The sequence below is a fragment of the Leucoraja erinacea genome, chromosome 18, assembly GCF_028641065.1.
Source record: "Leucoraja erinacea ecotype New England chromosome 18, Leri_hhj_1, whole genome shotgun sequence".
Lineage (NCBI taxonomy): Eukaryota > Metazoa > Chordata > Chondrichthyes > Rajiformes > Rajidae > Leucoraja > Leucoraja erinaceus.
The window spans coordinates 26895497-26913661 of record NC_073394.1 but is presented as its reverse complement, the minus strand read 5'-3'; positions in this window follow the sequence as shown (position 1 = coordinate 26913661).

The window sequence follows — 18165 nt, the reverse complement described above, 5'->3', positions numbered from 1 at the left end:
TGTTTCTGTAAGATATCCCCTCATCCTTCTAAACTCCAGCGAACATAAGCCTAGTCTTTTCAATCTTTCCTCATATGACAGTCCCGCCATCCCAGGGATCAATCTCGTGAATCTACACGGCACTGCCTCAATCACAAAGATGTCCTTCCTCAAATTGTGTAGACTAGTTCTTAACCTTGCACTTCTTGGTCATCTGTCGCAAAGCATCTCAGGGTGTAAAAGGTTCCACAGAAACCTAAGTTTCCAATACATACTTTGGTGAAGAATATCCTCACTTCCTTGGCATTTTGGCAGGTATGCAAAGAAAGGCCCGCTGCTTGTCTAAGGAGGCCGTGCCTCTTTAAGACAATATTTTTTTGTTAAAAAATATACATAAGCATTTATTTTTATCGTGCTAAGTTCAAAAAGGCACTTTGTCTGTTTTGAAGCAATTGCCAATGCAAATCCTCTGCTGCTAAACTGAAGCACAATTATATTTAATTTGGCCTGAAGTGTTTTTACAACGATATCAATCCATGTTACAGTAAACTCCATCAATAACGATACAAAATCCATTTCAGGTATTTACATCTCAAGTGCTTCTTTGATCTCGACTTATCTACTTTATTTTTGTTTTCTTCTCCAGGTGATCAGTGTGGTCTTGAGCCTTTGAAGTAAAACTGGCATATTTTCCAATCTGTAACAAAACTTGAAAGGAATTAATGAATGACCTGGCAAGCCACTCCAAAGACAGCCTCATAATCCCTTACTACCAGTCATGCGATCTGATATCATGTATTTACTTAATCAGAAACACTTGTAATATGCACTTATTGACGTCACTTGGCCTTGTTTCTCAGTGCATTAAACCAAGGTGGATTGTAGACTGGAAACGCTGCTGGGAATAATAAACTTTTAAGCACATAAAATCAGATTTGTTCTCACAGTGTTACAAAATGAAAAGCTATCTAGGACCCAGTTAAATTCAGATACTCTGAATAAATGACCTTCGCTTTTGTTTTCCATTGTATCTCCTTTGCTCTCCAGGAAGAACGAACACACGTTGCCAAGAAGGATCACTTCATCGGCCACATGTTGATGTTCCAGGATTGTACGCCGCGGAAAATGCGCCAACAAGAGGTTTTGACACCTTTTGGCAAACATGGTGGTAAAAGATTCCCTTTGGATGAAACCCAGGGGAGTTTCTCCCTGATACCCCAGCCATTCTTTCTACTTTTCGTAACATCTCCAGGTCAGATGCCATCTTGATTTATGAATTAGTGCAAATTCTTCATTGTTGCCCTGGCCAAAGTCCTGGAATTACTGACAAAACATTTCCTCCAATAGACTTCCTTCACCAGGACTGTAGCAATTCAAGAAGGTTTATGTTTAGGTTTGTTATTGTCAAGTGTACTGAGGGACAGAGAAAAGCTTTGTTTTGCATGCTATCCAAACAGGTCAGACAACACTATACATAAGCACAATCAAGTCACGCAGGTACAATAGATTGAGCAAAGAGGAAAGCACAGAGTGGCAGTGCACCAGTTCCATAAACAAAGTCCCATGTCTGCAATGTCAAGTCAAGTCAATTTTATTTCTATAGCACATTTAAAAACAACTCTCGTTGACCAAAGTGCTTTACATCAGTGCAGGTACTAACGTGCTACATACAATGGTACATAGATCTAACAATATATACATACATACATACATACAGCGCTCCATCAGAGGACCTCAAGAAACGCTTGTGAGTAGAAATAAGTTTTAAGTTTAGACTTAAAGGAGTTGATGGAGGGGGCAGTTCTGATGAGAAGAGGGATGCTGTTCCACAGTCTAGGTGCTGCAACCGCAAAAGCGCGGTTGCCCCTGAGCTCAAACCTGGACCGCGGGATAGTCAGTAGCCCCAAGTCGGCCGACCTGAGGGACCTGGAGGTAGAATGGTGGGTTAGCAGATTTTTGATTTGGTGGAGGCAAGCTTTGTATACATATAGGAGGAGCTTGAAATTGATTCTGTACTGAACTGGGAGCCAGTGGAGAGAGGCCAGGATCGGGGTGATGTGGTCCCTTTTACGGGTACCCGTCAGAAGTCTCGCTGTGGCGTTTTGGACCAATTGCAGGCGGAACAGGGATGATTGGCTGATGCCAGTGTAAAGGGAGTTGCAGTAATCAAGGCGGGAGGAGATGAATGAATGGATGTTCTTTTCAAGGTCGTCGAATTGGAGGAATGGTTTGATTTTAGCTATCGTGCGAAGCTGGAAGAAGCTAGCTTTTACCACAGCATTGATTTGTTTGTCAAATTTCAACGTGGAGTCAAATATCACGCCAAGGTTTTTGACGTGAGGTATGAGTAAGGAGGTTAGGCTTCCAAGGCTGCCTGCTATCATTTTGATGGAGTCCGAGGGGCAGAGTAGGATGACCTCAGACTTGCTCTCATTTAGTTGGAGGAAGTTCTGGGCCATCCAACACTTTATATCCTCGAGGCAATGCATAAGGCTGAGTAGATTTGATCGGTTGTTGGGTTTTAGGGGGAGTTAGAGCTGTGTATCGTCTGCATAGCTGTGGAAGGAAATGCCGTGCCTTTGAATGACATGGCCTAGGGGGAGCATATGCAGAGAGAAGAGAACTGGGGGACTAGGATGGAACCCCACAGCAAAGGCTAGCTGGTAAGAGAAAGAGTTGCCTATGTTTGTAGAGAAACTCCTATCTTTGAGGTAGGAAACGAACCAGCTCAGGGCAGTGCCATCAACACCAACCCCGTACCGGAGACGGTCAATTAGGATGGTGTGGTCCACTGTATCAAATGCTGCGCTGAGGTCGAGAAGGAGCAGGATTGCACAGTTGCCGGAGTCAATAGTGAGAAGTCAGTCGTTAAGTACCTTCAACAAGGCAGACTCTGTGCTGTGGTGGGCCCTGAAATCTGATTGGAAACTTTCCAGGATGGTATTTTGGTGTAGGTAAGGCAGTAGTTGATTTAGAATTACCTTTTCAAGGACTTTTGAAAGGAAAGGCAGTTTGGAAATAGGTCTGTAGTTGCTCGGCAAGGTTGGGTCTAGGTTAGGTTTTTCAGGAGGGGCTGGACCACCGCATGCTTGAAACAGGTTGGAACAGTGCCAGTGGCCAGAGAACTGTTGATGATAGAGAGGATACTAAGACCAGCTATTGCAATGACATCCTTCAGAAGGGCAGTGGGGACAACGTCCAAGCTTATGGAAGAATTGTTAAGAAGCCTGATTACAGAGGGGAAGAAGCAGTTCCTGAGTCTGGACATGCATGCTTTCAAGCTTCTGTACCTTCTACAGGATGGAAGCAGGGAGAAGAAGGAATGACCAGGGTGGGGCAAGTTGTTATATCGGGTGCTATTCAAAAGTAGTGTGAAGTGCAGATGGAGTCAGTGGTGGGAAATCTGGTTTGTGTGACTTGTGACGTACTGTAAAAATACAAATGCCTTTAGTGTTGATTTACATTTTGACATGTACTGGTGTTTAAGAGGCTTTTAGATAGGCACATGGTCATGCAGGGAACAGAGAGATATGGGTCATGTGCAGGCAAAGGAGATTAGTTTATCTCGACCATTCCTTCAAGATAATGGAGGAGAAACCGGGCAAAGGGCCCAGTGAGAAGAACAGGTGTGGGGTGGGGGGGGGGATCATAACTTCCGCTCCCTCAGGGTCGGCTGTGGGCGGCACCCCCCTGGGGAACAGAGGCTGAGTAGGGCCAGGTGGGGAGCGGGATATGACTGGATGAAGGCGATGGTTGCAATGGGCCTTAATGGCCATCTGCAGTTGGGACTGTAAAATGGTGCCAAAATGGCACCTCTTGCAAACATACTCAGTGGGCAGTCCCATGCATATTGTACTGACCGGGGTGATTGTGCACATGTACAGGGATAGTTTTGCTGAGCTGTATGCAAGAATTTGTAGCTGGCACACGAGACAATAAAGAAAGCATTGAAATATCAGTGGGGTAAGCAAGCTGTGGGCTCACCTCCCAGCCTCGGAACCATTCTAGGGGTTTCGATGTCGGCTGAGGGAGATGTCCCGGTGCATGGGGTCAGAGTGGAGGTTGTGGAAGGTGAGGGATGGCGGGTTCGTGTGCCGAAGTGTCCGTGGATTGGGCTGCTGTAGGCCCTGCTGCAGGCGGGTGGACGGTTGAATCAGTGGTCGCACTGAGGTCAGTCTAATGGGTGGATCGGACGTGGCGCTCAGTGTCGGAGCAGCGGTGGAGGACACCAGGCAAGGCTGACCCCTGCAAGTCTGACCCAATGAGGCTGCCAGGACAACGGGCCTTTGTGGCGAAGTTAGGACTACAGTTTTAAGAACATTGAAACCTGAAGGATACAAGATAGCTCAAGAAACGTGACAACTCTTGTGTACTGCCTCAGTGTGATCTACCACTTTTGCACTCTTGCACAGGTCCACCACCGATTTTCTGGCAACTGATGATCTCCTTTAATCCAGACAAAATTGCAAGAGTGCACTTGAAATCACCACCCTGCACCTATTTTCTATGCTTCTATGTAGGTGGAAGAGGACTGGGGAGTGTGGAGAACAGGGGCAGGATGGTGGGGTGATGGGGTGGGGCACAAGGGGAAGTAAGATAGACATAAAATGCTGGAGGAACTCAATGGGTCAGGCAGCATCACTGGAGAAAAGAAATAGGTGACGTTTCGTGCCAAGACTATTCTTCAGACTGAAAGCCAGGGGAGAGGGAAACTGGAGGTATGAAAAGCTACAGAACCGATCAGAGCCAGCATTGATGACCAAAGAGCTCACAATGATCTATTGGTGACAACGGGGGGCTACGAACAGTAAAACTAGCAGGGCAAAAAAGGTGGGGGTGGGACGGGGAGAGTGGGAATGAAAGGGTTATTAGAATTAAATTAATCTCTTATTGTTTAACTTCATCTCAATCAGCAGGGGAACAGAACGCATTCCATCCACCAGACGTCTGAATATCTGCAGAGTTTGAATCCAGAGACACCTCAGCCCACTGGAGAACTTGAAATAGTTCTTCAAAACTTAATGATTCTTAGAAGCAGGTTATTCAGTTCAAACAACCCCCCCTCACCCGAAGTTTGAAGCAGGTTATTCAGTTCGTCCAAACCCTCTGGATGTTTGAAAACAGGTTATTCAGTTCAATTCAAGCTCCACGTTTTCAAGGTGCATTCTCCAGAGAATTAAAAACAACTTTTTCCCCGTGTTCATCTGGATGGTTTTCTATCTGCTTTGTTTGTTGTGTCCTCTGGTCTTTTAACACAAGAGACAGAAGTAGGAAAAAAAAATATTTGGCTTCTGATGCTTGCTCCACAATTCAACAACATGCAGGCTGATCTTTTAGCTCCACACTGCTCTCCCCGCATTAACCTCACACCTCTTGATTTCCCTTAACTTCTAAATTATCTCAGTCTTGTACATAAAATGCCAGAGTAACTCAGTATCAGGCAGCATCTTTGGAGAAAAAGGAATACGTGACGTTTTGGGTCACCTATATTAGTTTAGTTTCGTTTAGGGATACAGCGCGGTAACAGGCCCTTCGACCCAGCGAGTCCGTGCTGACCAGTGATTCCATGCACTTGCAAGCTAGGGACAATTTACAATCTTTACCGAAGCTAATTAACCTACGAACCTGTATGTTTTTGGAATGTGAGAGAATATCGGAGCACCCGGGAAAAGCCCATGCTGTCACAGGGTGAACGTATAAACTCCGTACAGACAACACCCGCAGTCAGGATCGTACCCAGGGCTCTGGTGCTGTAAGGTTGCAACTCTACCACCATGCCACTGTGCAGCCCTAGTCCTTTTCTCCAGGAATACTGCCTGACCCATTGAGTTACTCCAGCACCTTGTGTCGATCTGTAAACCAGCATCTGCAATTCCTTCGGTGGTAGACAAAAATACTGGAGAAACTCAGCGGGTGAGGCAGCATCTATGGAGCGAAGGAAATAGGCGACGTTTCGGGTCGAGACCCTTCTTCAGACCTTCCTGCACATTCAGTCTCGTACATGCTCAATGACCCAGCCTCCACTGCTCTCTTGGCTGGAGAATGTGAAGGAAGCACTTCTCTCAGGGTGAAGAAATCGCCTCTCATTTTGGTCTTGAATTGCCAGTCTCTCATTGTGAGATTGTGACCTCTAGTCAAGGCACTACAACCATGGAAAACATCAAATCCAAATCTACCAGTCAAGTCCATCAAGGATTTTGTCTTTCATGTCATTATTTTCATTCTTTTAAACTCAAGAGACTATATAGGCCCAGCCTGCTTAATATCTACTCAAATAATCAATAAATAATTCCAAGAATCAAGGCACAAGGTCTGAAAAAGGTCTTAATCCAAAATGTCACCTTTGCTGACCTGCTGACCTTCACAAAAGCTTTGTTTTATTTCCAACAATCAATTTGGTGAACAAACTTCACTAATAACCTATTTGCCTGAGAGAACAACTCATCATGGCAGGCACAGTGGTGCAGTGGCAAAGTTGCTGCCTTGCAGCGCTAGAGACCCTGGTTCAATCCTGACTACCGGTGCTGTCTTATAGAAACATAGAAACATAGAAAATAGGTGCAGGAGTAGGCCATTCGGCCCTTCGAGCCTGCACCGCCATTCAATGTGATCATGGCTGATCATCTAAATCAGTATTCCATCCCTGCCTTCTCTCCAAACCCCCTGATCCCTTTAGCCACAAGGGCCACATCTAACTCCCTCTTAAATATAGCCAATGAAATGGCCTCAACTACCTTCTGTGGCAGAGAATTCCACAGATTCACCACTCTCTGTGTAAAAAATGATTTTCTCATCTCAGCCCTAAAAGACTTCCCTCTTATCCTTAAACTGTGACCCCTAGTTCTGGACTTCCCCAACATCGGGAATAATCTTCCTGCATCTAGCCTGTCCAACCCCTTAAGAATTTTAAGATCCCCACTCAATCTTCTGAATTCTAGCTTGTACAAGCCGAGTCTATCCAGTCTTTCTTCATATGAAAGTCCTGCCATCCCAGGAATCAGTCTGGTGAACCTTCTCTGTACTCCCTCTATGGCAAGAATGTATTTTCTCAGATTAGGAGACCAAAACTGTATGCAATACTCCAGGTGTGGTCTCACCACGACCCTGTACAACTGCAGTAGAACCTCCTTGCTCCTATACTCAAATCCTTTTGCTATGAATGCTAACATACCATTTGCTTTCTTCACTGCCTGCTGCACCTGCATTCCTACTTTCAATGACTGGTGTACCATGACACCCAGATCTCGTTGCATCTCCCCTTTTCCTAATCGGCCACCATTCAGATAATAGTCTACTTTCCTGTTTTTGCCACCAAAGTGAATAACCTCACATTTATCCACATTATACTGCACCTGCCATGCATTTGCCCACTCACCCAACCTATCCGTCACCTTGCAGCCTCCCAGCATCCTCTTCACAGCTAACACTGCCCCCCAGCTTCGTGTCATCCGCAAACTTGTAGATGCGGCTCGCCTGCAGTCCGTTTGTCTTTTCTGTTTTTTGTTTTCTCTTGTCCCGTTTTTACAGTTTATTTCGGTTTATTTAGTTGTGTATGTGTGGGGGGGTGGGTGTAACATGTTTTTTGACTCTTCCTTCGGGGGGGATGCGACCTTTCCTGCCGTATCCCCCGTCTCCGTGTCCGTCTGCGCTGAGGCCTATCGCGGAGCTGGCGGCCTCCAACTGCGACTGACCTCGAGGCTATGGAGGCAGAGCCAGGATTTACCAACGCGAGGCTGGCCGACTTCGGGGCTGTGGTTGCGGTGCGACCCAACTTCCGACCCGACTTTGGAGCCTCGGAGGCTCGGCCGCGGGCCAGTGGACGACATCATCGGGAGCTCGAGTTCTGTTTTCCAGAGCTCCCGCAACTACAACTACGTCCGCTGGACTGGAGGGCGGCAGCTTCGGCAGCTTCGACCGCACCGGGCCGCGGAGTTTGAACCGGCCCGTTTGCGGAGCACGGATTCAGCCGCGGGATTTACCTACCATCGCCCCGCGGGGTCACAGCATTGGAGGCTTGGATTGCCTCAGCGCAGAGGGAGAGCAAGGAGGGAAGAGACAACGACTTTGGGACTTAAACTGTGTTGAGTGTTTGTTATTTATTCTATGTTATGACTGCAGGCTAAACCATTTTGTTGCACTGAAAAGTGCAATGAAAATAAATTGAATCAAATCAAATCAAATCAAATCAAATGTTGCATTCAATTCCCTCATCTAGATCATTAATATATATTGTAAATAGCTGGGGTCCCAGCACTGAGCCTTGCGGTACCCCACTAGTCACTGCCTGCCATTCTGAAAAGGGCCCGTTTACTCCTACTCTTTGCTTCCTGTCTGCCAGCCAGTTCTCTATCCACATCAATACTGAACCCCCAATACCATGTGCTTAAAGTTTGTATACTAATCTCTTATGTGGGACCTTGTCAAAAGCCTTCTGAAAGTCCAGATATAACACTGGTTCTCCCTTATCCACTCTACTAGTTACATCCTCGAAAAATTCTATAAGATTCATCAGACATGATTTACCTTTCATAAATCCATGCTGACTTTGTCCAATGAATTCACCACTTTCCAAATGCGCTGGTATCCCATCTTTAATAACCGAAATATGGAGTTTGTATGTTCCCTCTGTGATGGCGCGGGTTTACTCCAGGTGCTCTGGTTTCCTCCCACACTCCAAACATTTACATGTTCATAGGTTAATTGGTAAAATTGTAAATTGTCCCTAATGTGTAGCATAGCGCTAGTGTATGGGGGTTGTCACTGGTCGGCGCAGACTGGGTGCGTCAAAGGGCCTGTTTCTACACTGTAATGCTGAAGTAAATGCATTTCGTTGTCTCTGCACTGTACACTGACAATGACAATTAAAATTGAATCTGAATCTGAAGTAAAGTCTAATGTCATCCTATTTAATCACTTTCAAATATTGTATACTTCTATTAAATCTTTTTTCCATGCCGACCTTTTTTTTTACTCGTGGATATATTTTATCAAGCTGGAAAAAACACCGCAACCTACTTGAGGCCACGAGTACGCGGAGACCACTCACGAGCATGAGGAAGAGTTACGAAGACCTCCTATGACCTCCTGGCGACCATGCTGCAAGTATGACTCAAGGGCAAACTCGGCAGAGGTCGCCAATTAGGTCGTGAAAGTGGGACAGGGGCTTCAATTTCTCTTGAAAACATCCAGTGAATTGGCCTCCACTGCCTTCTGTAGCAGACAATTCCACAGATTCACAACTCTCTGGGTGAAGAAGTATTTCCTCCTCTCAGTCCTAAATGACCTACCCCTTGTTACATGCTAGAATAAGTGTGTATATTGACTTTCAAAAGACCTTTGATTAAGTGTCACATAAAAGAAACATTAGCAAATATGAAACCTGTGCTATTAGGGGTAATATACAAAATTGGCTCAGGGACATTGACTGGGATAAACTTGTTGTTTTCAGACGAGGAAAGTTGCTGCAAAGTTCATTGAGTTAAGTCGGGACCATTCCCTTTCTTGATTCATGGCAATAACCTGGAGTTGTTATACTGCAGCATAATTTTAAGCATTACATGAGGGATTTTGAGAGGGGAAATGGAGGTGCTGATCAGGGGGAAGCAAATTCAGTGCGGAGTAGTGCAAAATGTTTATTTTTGGTAGGGAGTATGACCCCCCCCCATTATAAACCTAACAAAATAAACTATACAAGTGATGGAGGAACTCAGAACTAGCAATACGTACTTAAAACTTCCAAGGTGCCTCAAGAAGTTGAGAAGGTTGTTTAAAAGGCATATGGGATTCTTGGCATTTTAAACACAGGCATACAGTACAAAAACAATGAATTTTGGCTGAACCTATGTAAACACTGGCTAGGCCCCAGTTGGAGTATTTTGTCTCATTCTGGGCATCATTCTTATGGCAGTTTTAAACCCTTAGGTTGCAAAGAGAATTGACTGGAATAGAAGCTGGATGAAGAATAGCAGAACGACTCCAGGAATGAGGAATTTCAGCCATTATGTTAGACCGGAGGAGATGTACTTGGTCTACGTGCAGCAAGTAGGTTGAGAGGCCATTTATAGATCCACAAGGAACTGCAGAAGCTGGAATCGTGTGTAGAATACAAAGTGCTGGAGTAACTCAGATGGTCAGGCAACATCTGTGGAGGATATGGATTGGCAATGTTTTGGGTCTGGATCCTTCCTTAGACTTATAGAGGTGTTTAAGATCACAGATAGACACAAAATGCTGGAGTAACTCAACAGGTCAGGCAGCATCTCTGGATTAAATGGATAGGTGACATTTCCGGCTGGGGCCCTCCTTTAGTCTGTCCATTTTGCTATCCATTTTCTTCAGAGATGCTGCCTGACCTGTTGAGCTACACCAGCATTTTGTATCTATCTTTGGTATAAAACAATGCCTGTGGTTACTTTTTATTAGGGGATAAAGCTGTATGAGGGCAAGTCAAAACCTGGCAAGTGACAGGTGGATACAGGTGAGGGGTGGATTTTTATAGGCAGGTGGTTGGACAAGGCCAGAGATGAAAAGACAAAACAGTGTGAGATAAGGAGAGAAGAAGGAAGAATTAGTGTAGTTGAGTGGTTGAATATTGTCTTGGGTTTGGTGGGCCTAAAGGGCTTGTACCACTTGCCGATTTTGCCGGCGTCATATCAGTGTCGTCAAAAGATTTTGAACAATTTCAAAATTCAGAAGCGACAAAATAGTGGTTGCGACACTTGAAAAAACACCGTGCGTCACACGTCTTCATGCCGCGTCAGCGCCGTATCATACGTCATCACGCCGCGTATTTTTCAGTGACATGATACGCCAGTCAATGATGCCGGCAGCCGCCAAAAAAATCGCCAAGTGGGAGAGGCCCTTAAGTGCCTATTTCCATGTCATATGACTGTATGAAATCTTTCCTCAACAGACTTAATCTTTACTCGGGTCTGCTTGAATACACTTCTGTTGATGAATCATAGAACACATCAGTTCTAACTACTACAGGGTTTCAGTGCCGACTTAATTGTAGTGATCAGCATCCTAATGATGCGTATTAGAGAGGGCCAATGTTCCAACACCAGACCAGCGTCATTCCCTCAGTATCTCCCAGACCCCTTTGGAAATCAATTAATGTGCAAGTGTATAACATCTGTAAGACAGGTTTGATTTCAAATGACACTCAGTAGAAACAAGATGCATCGCTAAAAACTGCTTTTTTTGTTCTGCTTGATATAACATTTTAAAAATTATGAAAGAAGTGAACTAGTTAAAAAAAGTTTTCAGGAAAAAGGATGAATTTGGGGGGGATGGTCAGGAAGAAGTTGTGTACCAAATTTCCTTTATTAAAAAAAATCCAAAGTCCCCAGTATATGGGATTCTGCCTCATCTCTTTAGTGGCACAGTGGTGCAGCGGTAGAGTTGCTGCCATACAGCTCCAGAAACCCAGATTCAATCCAGATCACGTGTGTTGTGTGTACGGAGTTTGTACGTTCTCTCTGTGACCACGTGGGTTTTCTCCAGGTGCTCTGGTTTCCTCCCACACTCCAAAGATGTACAGGTTTGTAGGTTAATTGTCTTCGGTAAATTGTCCCTCGTGTGTAGGATAGAATTAGTGATTGCTGGTTGGCGCAGACTCGGTGGATAGTAAATTCTAAAGTCTTGACTCTCTTCCAAAGTGATTAGGCTTAGCGGGATATGGGCCAAATGTGGGTAAATAGGACTGGCTTAGATGGAGCATCTTGGTCGGCATGGACGAGTTGGGTTGAAGGTCCTGTTTGCATGCTGTGTGAGTCCATGAGTCTATGATTTAAAAAACAGAACATTTTAAATAGAGCCAGCATGTTCCATGCAAAAGAAAAATACATTTAGGAATTACAAAAGGGCAACAACAAAGATTCCAGCTGGTGAAACAAAATCGTCTCGACAGGAGGAACCCTTGTGCTCGTTTGCAGAAGAATGTTGACCTGAATTTCTTCAGGGCATGAAGGAATGACCCAGAAAAAAAGAGCAGAAATGGGATAATTAGAGACTGCGGTGACATACTACAGGCACAACAAATAGTGACAAAATAAATATTTCATACTGGAGCCCTGTACCTGAATATCTGAAAAGCACATTGAAATTCAAGCTTGCAGGAATTCCTAAAAGTCTAATCGAATGTCTAATTTAGAGACCTCTGTGCAAGCCGGCTTATCCAAGTTGACCTTAGATAAACATATCCCTGCTCTTCACACAAATGATCACTCCAAACGCTTAAATAGCAAGCAAAGCCTCGCCATGATGTGGCTTTGAGGAAGGGTGGTAGGTGGTGGTGGAATTTTTTTTGTGGTAGTCAGCATCTTGGATAATGTCACATCCTGAATTTCAATCAGAAAACCACACAAAAAAAGGGAGCCATTGACTGCAGTTGCCAAAGAAATACCAGGGTTGCAGTTACCATGAAAGTGGATGCCAAATATACATCTCTGATGCTGGTTGATGCTAAGAGCAGAAGAAGCTTTAAATATGGAATAACGACGAACCACATCGGATGAACAATGCAAAGCACAGCCGAGAGAGATTCCATGCTGTTGTCCCAATATTCCTATAAGAACCAAGACATTCCATTATTACCCAAGGCCCTTCCGTTGACACCGGTGAGGAAGTGGTGAATATTTGCCTGTGACCACTGAATTGGAATCATGACCTTACTTACACTTTATGGATGTGTTTTTCTTACACTGTGAGCTTTTGACCTCCGTTGCTATAAACAGCTCTGTGTACTGCAAAATTGGATCCAGAATTCCTTCAGTTGCTTTGGGTTTTCGTATGAAAATATTGACCTTAGTGTAAAAACAAAATTCACCTAAAATGATTTTTTTTAAATCCACGAGCATGGGGATTTGAGCCGTGCTGTTGCAAGGCTTACTGAGCGGCACTTGGGTTGGCTGTCAAATCAAAATAATCCACCAGGAGAGGTCTTGCAGGCTGTGGTTATTTTGTTTCTATGTTACATTTTCGCATTGAGAAATATTAATGGCTTGGATCACAAAATCCTAATGTATTGTCATGTCAAAGTCATAGAGTCATACAGCGTGGAAACAGGCTCCTCGATCCAAGTTGCCCACACTGACAAACATGTCCTATTGTATCTACACCAATCCCACTTGCCTGTATTTGTCCCGTATCTTTCTCAACCTGTCCTATCCATGTACCTGTTTAATTGCTTCTTAGTTATAGTACAAAATGCCTTTTGATTTATTTTAGTATTCTACCGTTTTTATGGAAGGTCATGATGCTCTAGAAAATTATTGAACGCAAAGGTTCACGGCGTTTGTTAATGTGGTTAAAGCTACTAGATCCTGCTGTTGAAACTTTTGACTGTCCAGCTTGGGGGTGACACAGTTGGCACAGGGAGGCAACACGATGGCACAGCGATAGAGTTGCTGACTTACAGCGCCTGTTTCGACCCAGACTACATGTTCCACCTCCGGGCCCCATTTTCTTTATATTTGTCTGTCTGAATCTGGATTTGCACATTTTCTCACTTTTATACATTTTGGCCGATGGGAGCGGGGAGAAGAGGGAGTGGCCGGGTTGCGATTGTCCCTGATAATGCTGGTCGCCTTGCCGAGGCAGGGTGAGGTATAAATGGAGTCAATGGAAGGGAGGTTGGCTTGTGGGATTTTTCTGATGGCTTCTAAACTCTATTTACATTCCTTCCCACCATATATTTTTGATACCTTACCGAACAAAAATCATTCCTTCTCAGCTCTGAAACTTTCAGCTGATCTGACATTCGTGGGGTTTGGGGAGAAAAAGTTCCGTTTTCCGTTCAATCCCTATGCGAAGAAGGAAGAAGATAGATTTTCAATGTTAACTTCTAATTGTTGTCTGCATGTAGATTGCAGATCCAAAGATCTCAATCTATAAGATTTTGAAGAAAGCCTCTACTTCCTCAGGAAATTGAGGAGATTCAGTTTGTTAATGAACACTATTTTGAACTTGACATTAGAGAGCATATTGACTGGTTGTGTCATAGCCTGGTTTGGCAACTAGAACACCCAGGACCGAAGGAGGTTACAAAAAGTGGAAAACACCACTGGTGAAAGGGCAGCTGTAGAGTTACTGCCTTATAGCGCTTGCAACGCCAGAGACCCGGGTTCGATCCCTGCTATGGGTGCTGTCTGTATGGAGTTTGCACAGTCTCCCCGTGACTACGTGGGTTTTCCCTGAGATCTTCGGATTCCTCCCACATTCCAAAGACGTACAGGTTTGTAGCTTAATTTGCTTGGGATAAGTGTAAATTGTCCCTCGTGTGTGTAGGATAGTGTTAAGGTGCGGGGATCGCTTGTCTGTGTGGACTCGGTGGGCCGAAGAGCTTGCTTCCACGTTGTATCGCTAAACTAAACCACCGGGTTCATCACCGGGTACGGACCTCCCCACCATCAAAGGGATCTACAGGAGGCAATACTTCAAAAAGGCAGCCAGTGTCATCAAGGACCTACACCACCCTGGCCACGCTATCATTTTACTCCTGCCATTGGGAAGATGGTCCAGGTTGTGGAGCAGCTTTTTCCTAACAACCATCAGGCTATTAAAGACTGTAAACTCCAACTAAACTCTGAACTACAAACTTCTTTGAATGTACTAGGGACATGGTTTGGTTTTGGCTTTGCTTTTGTTTTTGCACAATATATTTTTTTAATTTATTGAACTTCATATTTTTAAAATTATGATAACTACTGAGTACTACATTTGCATACCTGTTGTGCTGCCGCAAGTAACAATGTCATTGTTCTATTTGGGACATATGACAATAAAACACTCTTGACTCTTGACACTTGTTGATTGCAGCAACTGACAACTCAACAGCTGGAGATGGAATTAGTAGCACCCCAACCATGAGCACTGGCATCAGTTTGTAGCACCACTGAAGGGTTGCTGACAATGATAGGGCTGGAACAAAGCCGAATGTTATCCCTCCACCATTGTAATTCCATAATTGCTTTGATTGGTAGCTTCATTGGCCTATCGAAATGACCAGTATTGATTTTGAGTGCTTGTACCTTTGCCCTTTGTAAATTTTGGTAATACAAAGGTCCAAACTGTGTGGCTGGAAAAGCAGCCACAATTTTGCCAATTACCCTTGCTACCAATCTAATAGATGGTTCACTGATGTCAATGAGGTTGTTGCAGGCCTCAGTTAAGACTGTAGCCTTGTCCTTTGGTAAAGTCACCGACATGTGAACTGAGTCAATTGTGAACCCCAAGTAATCCATAGTGGTGGAAGGCGTTAGCTTAGATTTAACTGGATGGATGATAAACCCCAGCTTCTCAAACAATTGTTTGGTGGCTGATCCAGCTAGTTTGGCTAATTCCAAAGTTTTGCCCACAATTAATGTGTCATCTAGGTAAGCCATGACCATATGTTTTTGTTTCCGAAGAAACGCTAGGGCTGGTTTCAAGATTTTGGTAAATAGTCTGGGGGCGGATGTTAATCCATTGGGTAGAGCTCTATACTGCCAGATGCCCCATCCAGTTAAATTTTAAATAACGTCTGTGATCCGTTCGTATAGGCACCGAATAGTAAGCATCTTTTAAATCGATGCAAGCCATGAAGTAGCCTTTGGAAATGAATTGTTTGGCAGTAACAAAGCTTTCCATTTTGAAATAAATATACTGCACAAATATATTCAATGTGGTCAAATCTATGATGATGCGGCAACCACCATCTTTTTTGTTTTTTGTAAAGATATTTGACACGAATTCCAGAGAACCGTGTTGGGTTTTTTCAATAACCCCCTTAGTATAAAGTCTCACCAGTTCAGCATGCGCTTCCAGTTTTTCTTGTCGTGAAAGCACGAATGTTCGGTTCGGTGCATGCTGAACTGGGGATAGTTTTTGTGCACAAATTCAATTGTATGTCCCTGAATACTATTTAGGATATAAATGTCAGTAGTTATTGCACTCCAAGCCTCCCAAGAAAAATGTAAGCTACCACCAATTTGTGTATTATTTACACTTTTTGGAAGGAACCAGACCCACCTACCTCCATGGTTACCAGTGGAAGGTTTATTTCTTCCTGTGCAGTCGCCGTAGAGGTTGAGGTTTGGGTTTGGGGTTTGCGCATCTTCCACGAAGGCCGGTCTGGGCCATAGCCTAAAAAAGACCGCTGTCCTGTATGCCCGGCCTTTGAGCTTTCACCAGCTTCTGTATGTCTTGCTCTGCTGGTGGGTGCGTAAGGGTGCTGTCTTTGTGTGTAGGAGGTCCTTCCTGTTGCCGCCTTTATGAGCCCCAGGGTTTTAGCCTCCTCATCGAGCTCTTTTACATGTTTTGACAGGTTGCCCCCAATAGTAGTACCTCCAGGTTTGCACAGCCCTACAAAGAGCACGATGGCTTGGGATGTTCGGCATGTCCCCAACAACTCTCATCAACTTCTATAGATGCGCCGTAGAGAAACATTTTATCGGGAAACATTTTATCACAGCATGGTTTGGAAACAGCTGCATCCAAGATCACTAAAAATTGCAGAGAATTGTGGATGCAACCTAGACCATCACACAAACCAACCGGCTTTCCATTGCCTCCATTTACATTTCATGCTGCCTCGGCAAGGCCAGCAGCATTACCAAGAATGAGTCACACCCTTTCTTCCTCCCCCTCTTCTCCACTTTTTCATTGGGCAAAAGGTATACAAATGTGAAACGCACACCTCCTGTTTCAGGGACTGTTTCTTCTCAGTTGTTATCAGGCAACTGACTATCCCACCAACAACTAGAGATCAGTCCTGAGCTAATATCTACCACATCGGAGACCATCAAACTATCTTTGATCGGACATTACTGGACTTTGGCTTGCACTAAACGTCATTCACTCTATTCCCTTCATCAGTAATCTATGCTCTGTGAAAGGCTTGAATGTAATCATGTATTTTCTTTCCGCTGAACAAAAGCATACAACAAAAGCTTTTCACTGTACATCGGTACACGGGACAATTAACTAGACTCAATTCAAACTCAACTAAAGGAAAGACTTTCATTGAGTAACAAAATTCTGCACACATTTTGTGTGTTTTCACACTGGCCACCAACATCCCTGCTCATTGTCTGGTGATGCGTGCTTTCAAGCTTCTGTATCTTCTACTTGATTGAAGCAGGGAGTAGAGGGAATAACCACGGTGAGGCACAGTGGCGCAGTGGTCAGTGCCAGAGACCTGGGTTCCATCCTGACTACGGGTGCTGTCTGTATGGAGTTTGCACGTTTTCCCTGTGACCTGCGTGGGTTTCCTTCGAGATCTTCGGTTTCCCCCCACACTCCAAAAACGTACAGGTTTGTAGGTTAATTGGCTTGGTGTAAATGTAAAAATGATCCTTAGTGTGTGTAGGGTAGTGTTAATGTGCGGGGATCGCTTGTCGGTGTGGACTCAGTGTGCCGAAGGGCCTGTTTCCACGCTGTATCCCTAAACTAAACTAAGACCAGGCTGGGAAAGGATTATGTTGGCTGCTTTCCCGAGGCAATGTGAAGTCAATGGTGTGTGGTCAGTGTGGTGGACTAAGCTTCATCCACAACTCTCTGCAATTTATTGCAGTGGAGACATGTTGACTTTCCTCAATGTCTTGGAGAAGTAGTGATGTTGGTGTGGTTTCTTGGTGTCACTCCGCTGTGGCTGGTCCAGTAACCTTTTGTTTGGAGGCATCAGATGTGGCAATCTCTTTGGAGCCTTTTTACATGGAACAACGGTTCAATGGTTCTTTATTGTCACGCATGCACGCACAGTGAAATTATATTTGCATAGGTCACACATGCTTGAGTCGTCATACTTTAGTGCCATTTACAAACGTCCACAGACAGGTAGGTCCATGTGCTCGATATACGGGAGTGGCTCCCACTCTAGGCAAGCCCCAGGCTGCTGCTGGGCCTCCTCCGTTGTCCTCGACTGGCTCAACCCGCGAACCGATCTCCCTCTTCTCGCCCGAACCGACAGCCTCTGTATCCAGGGGGAGAAATCATAACATGGAATGGAAATCATAAACGTTGCAGCTGCTGGAAGTCTGCAATTAAGATGCTGAAAGCACTGGTCAGTTGAGGCAAGAGCTATCCTTATTCTGAACAGAGAACAGTGTGCAACTTTTCTAAGAAACGCACAAAGGCACATGTCTGGGCTTTGGTTTAATCTGATGGCATAAGATTGTGGATAAATCTTCAGTGACTGCTTTAAAA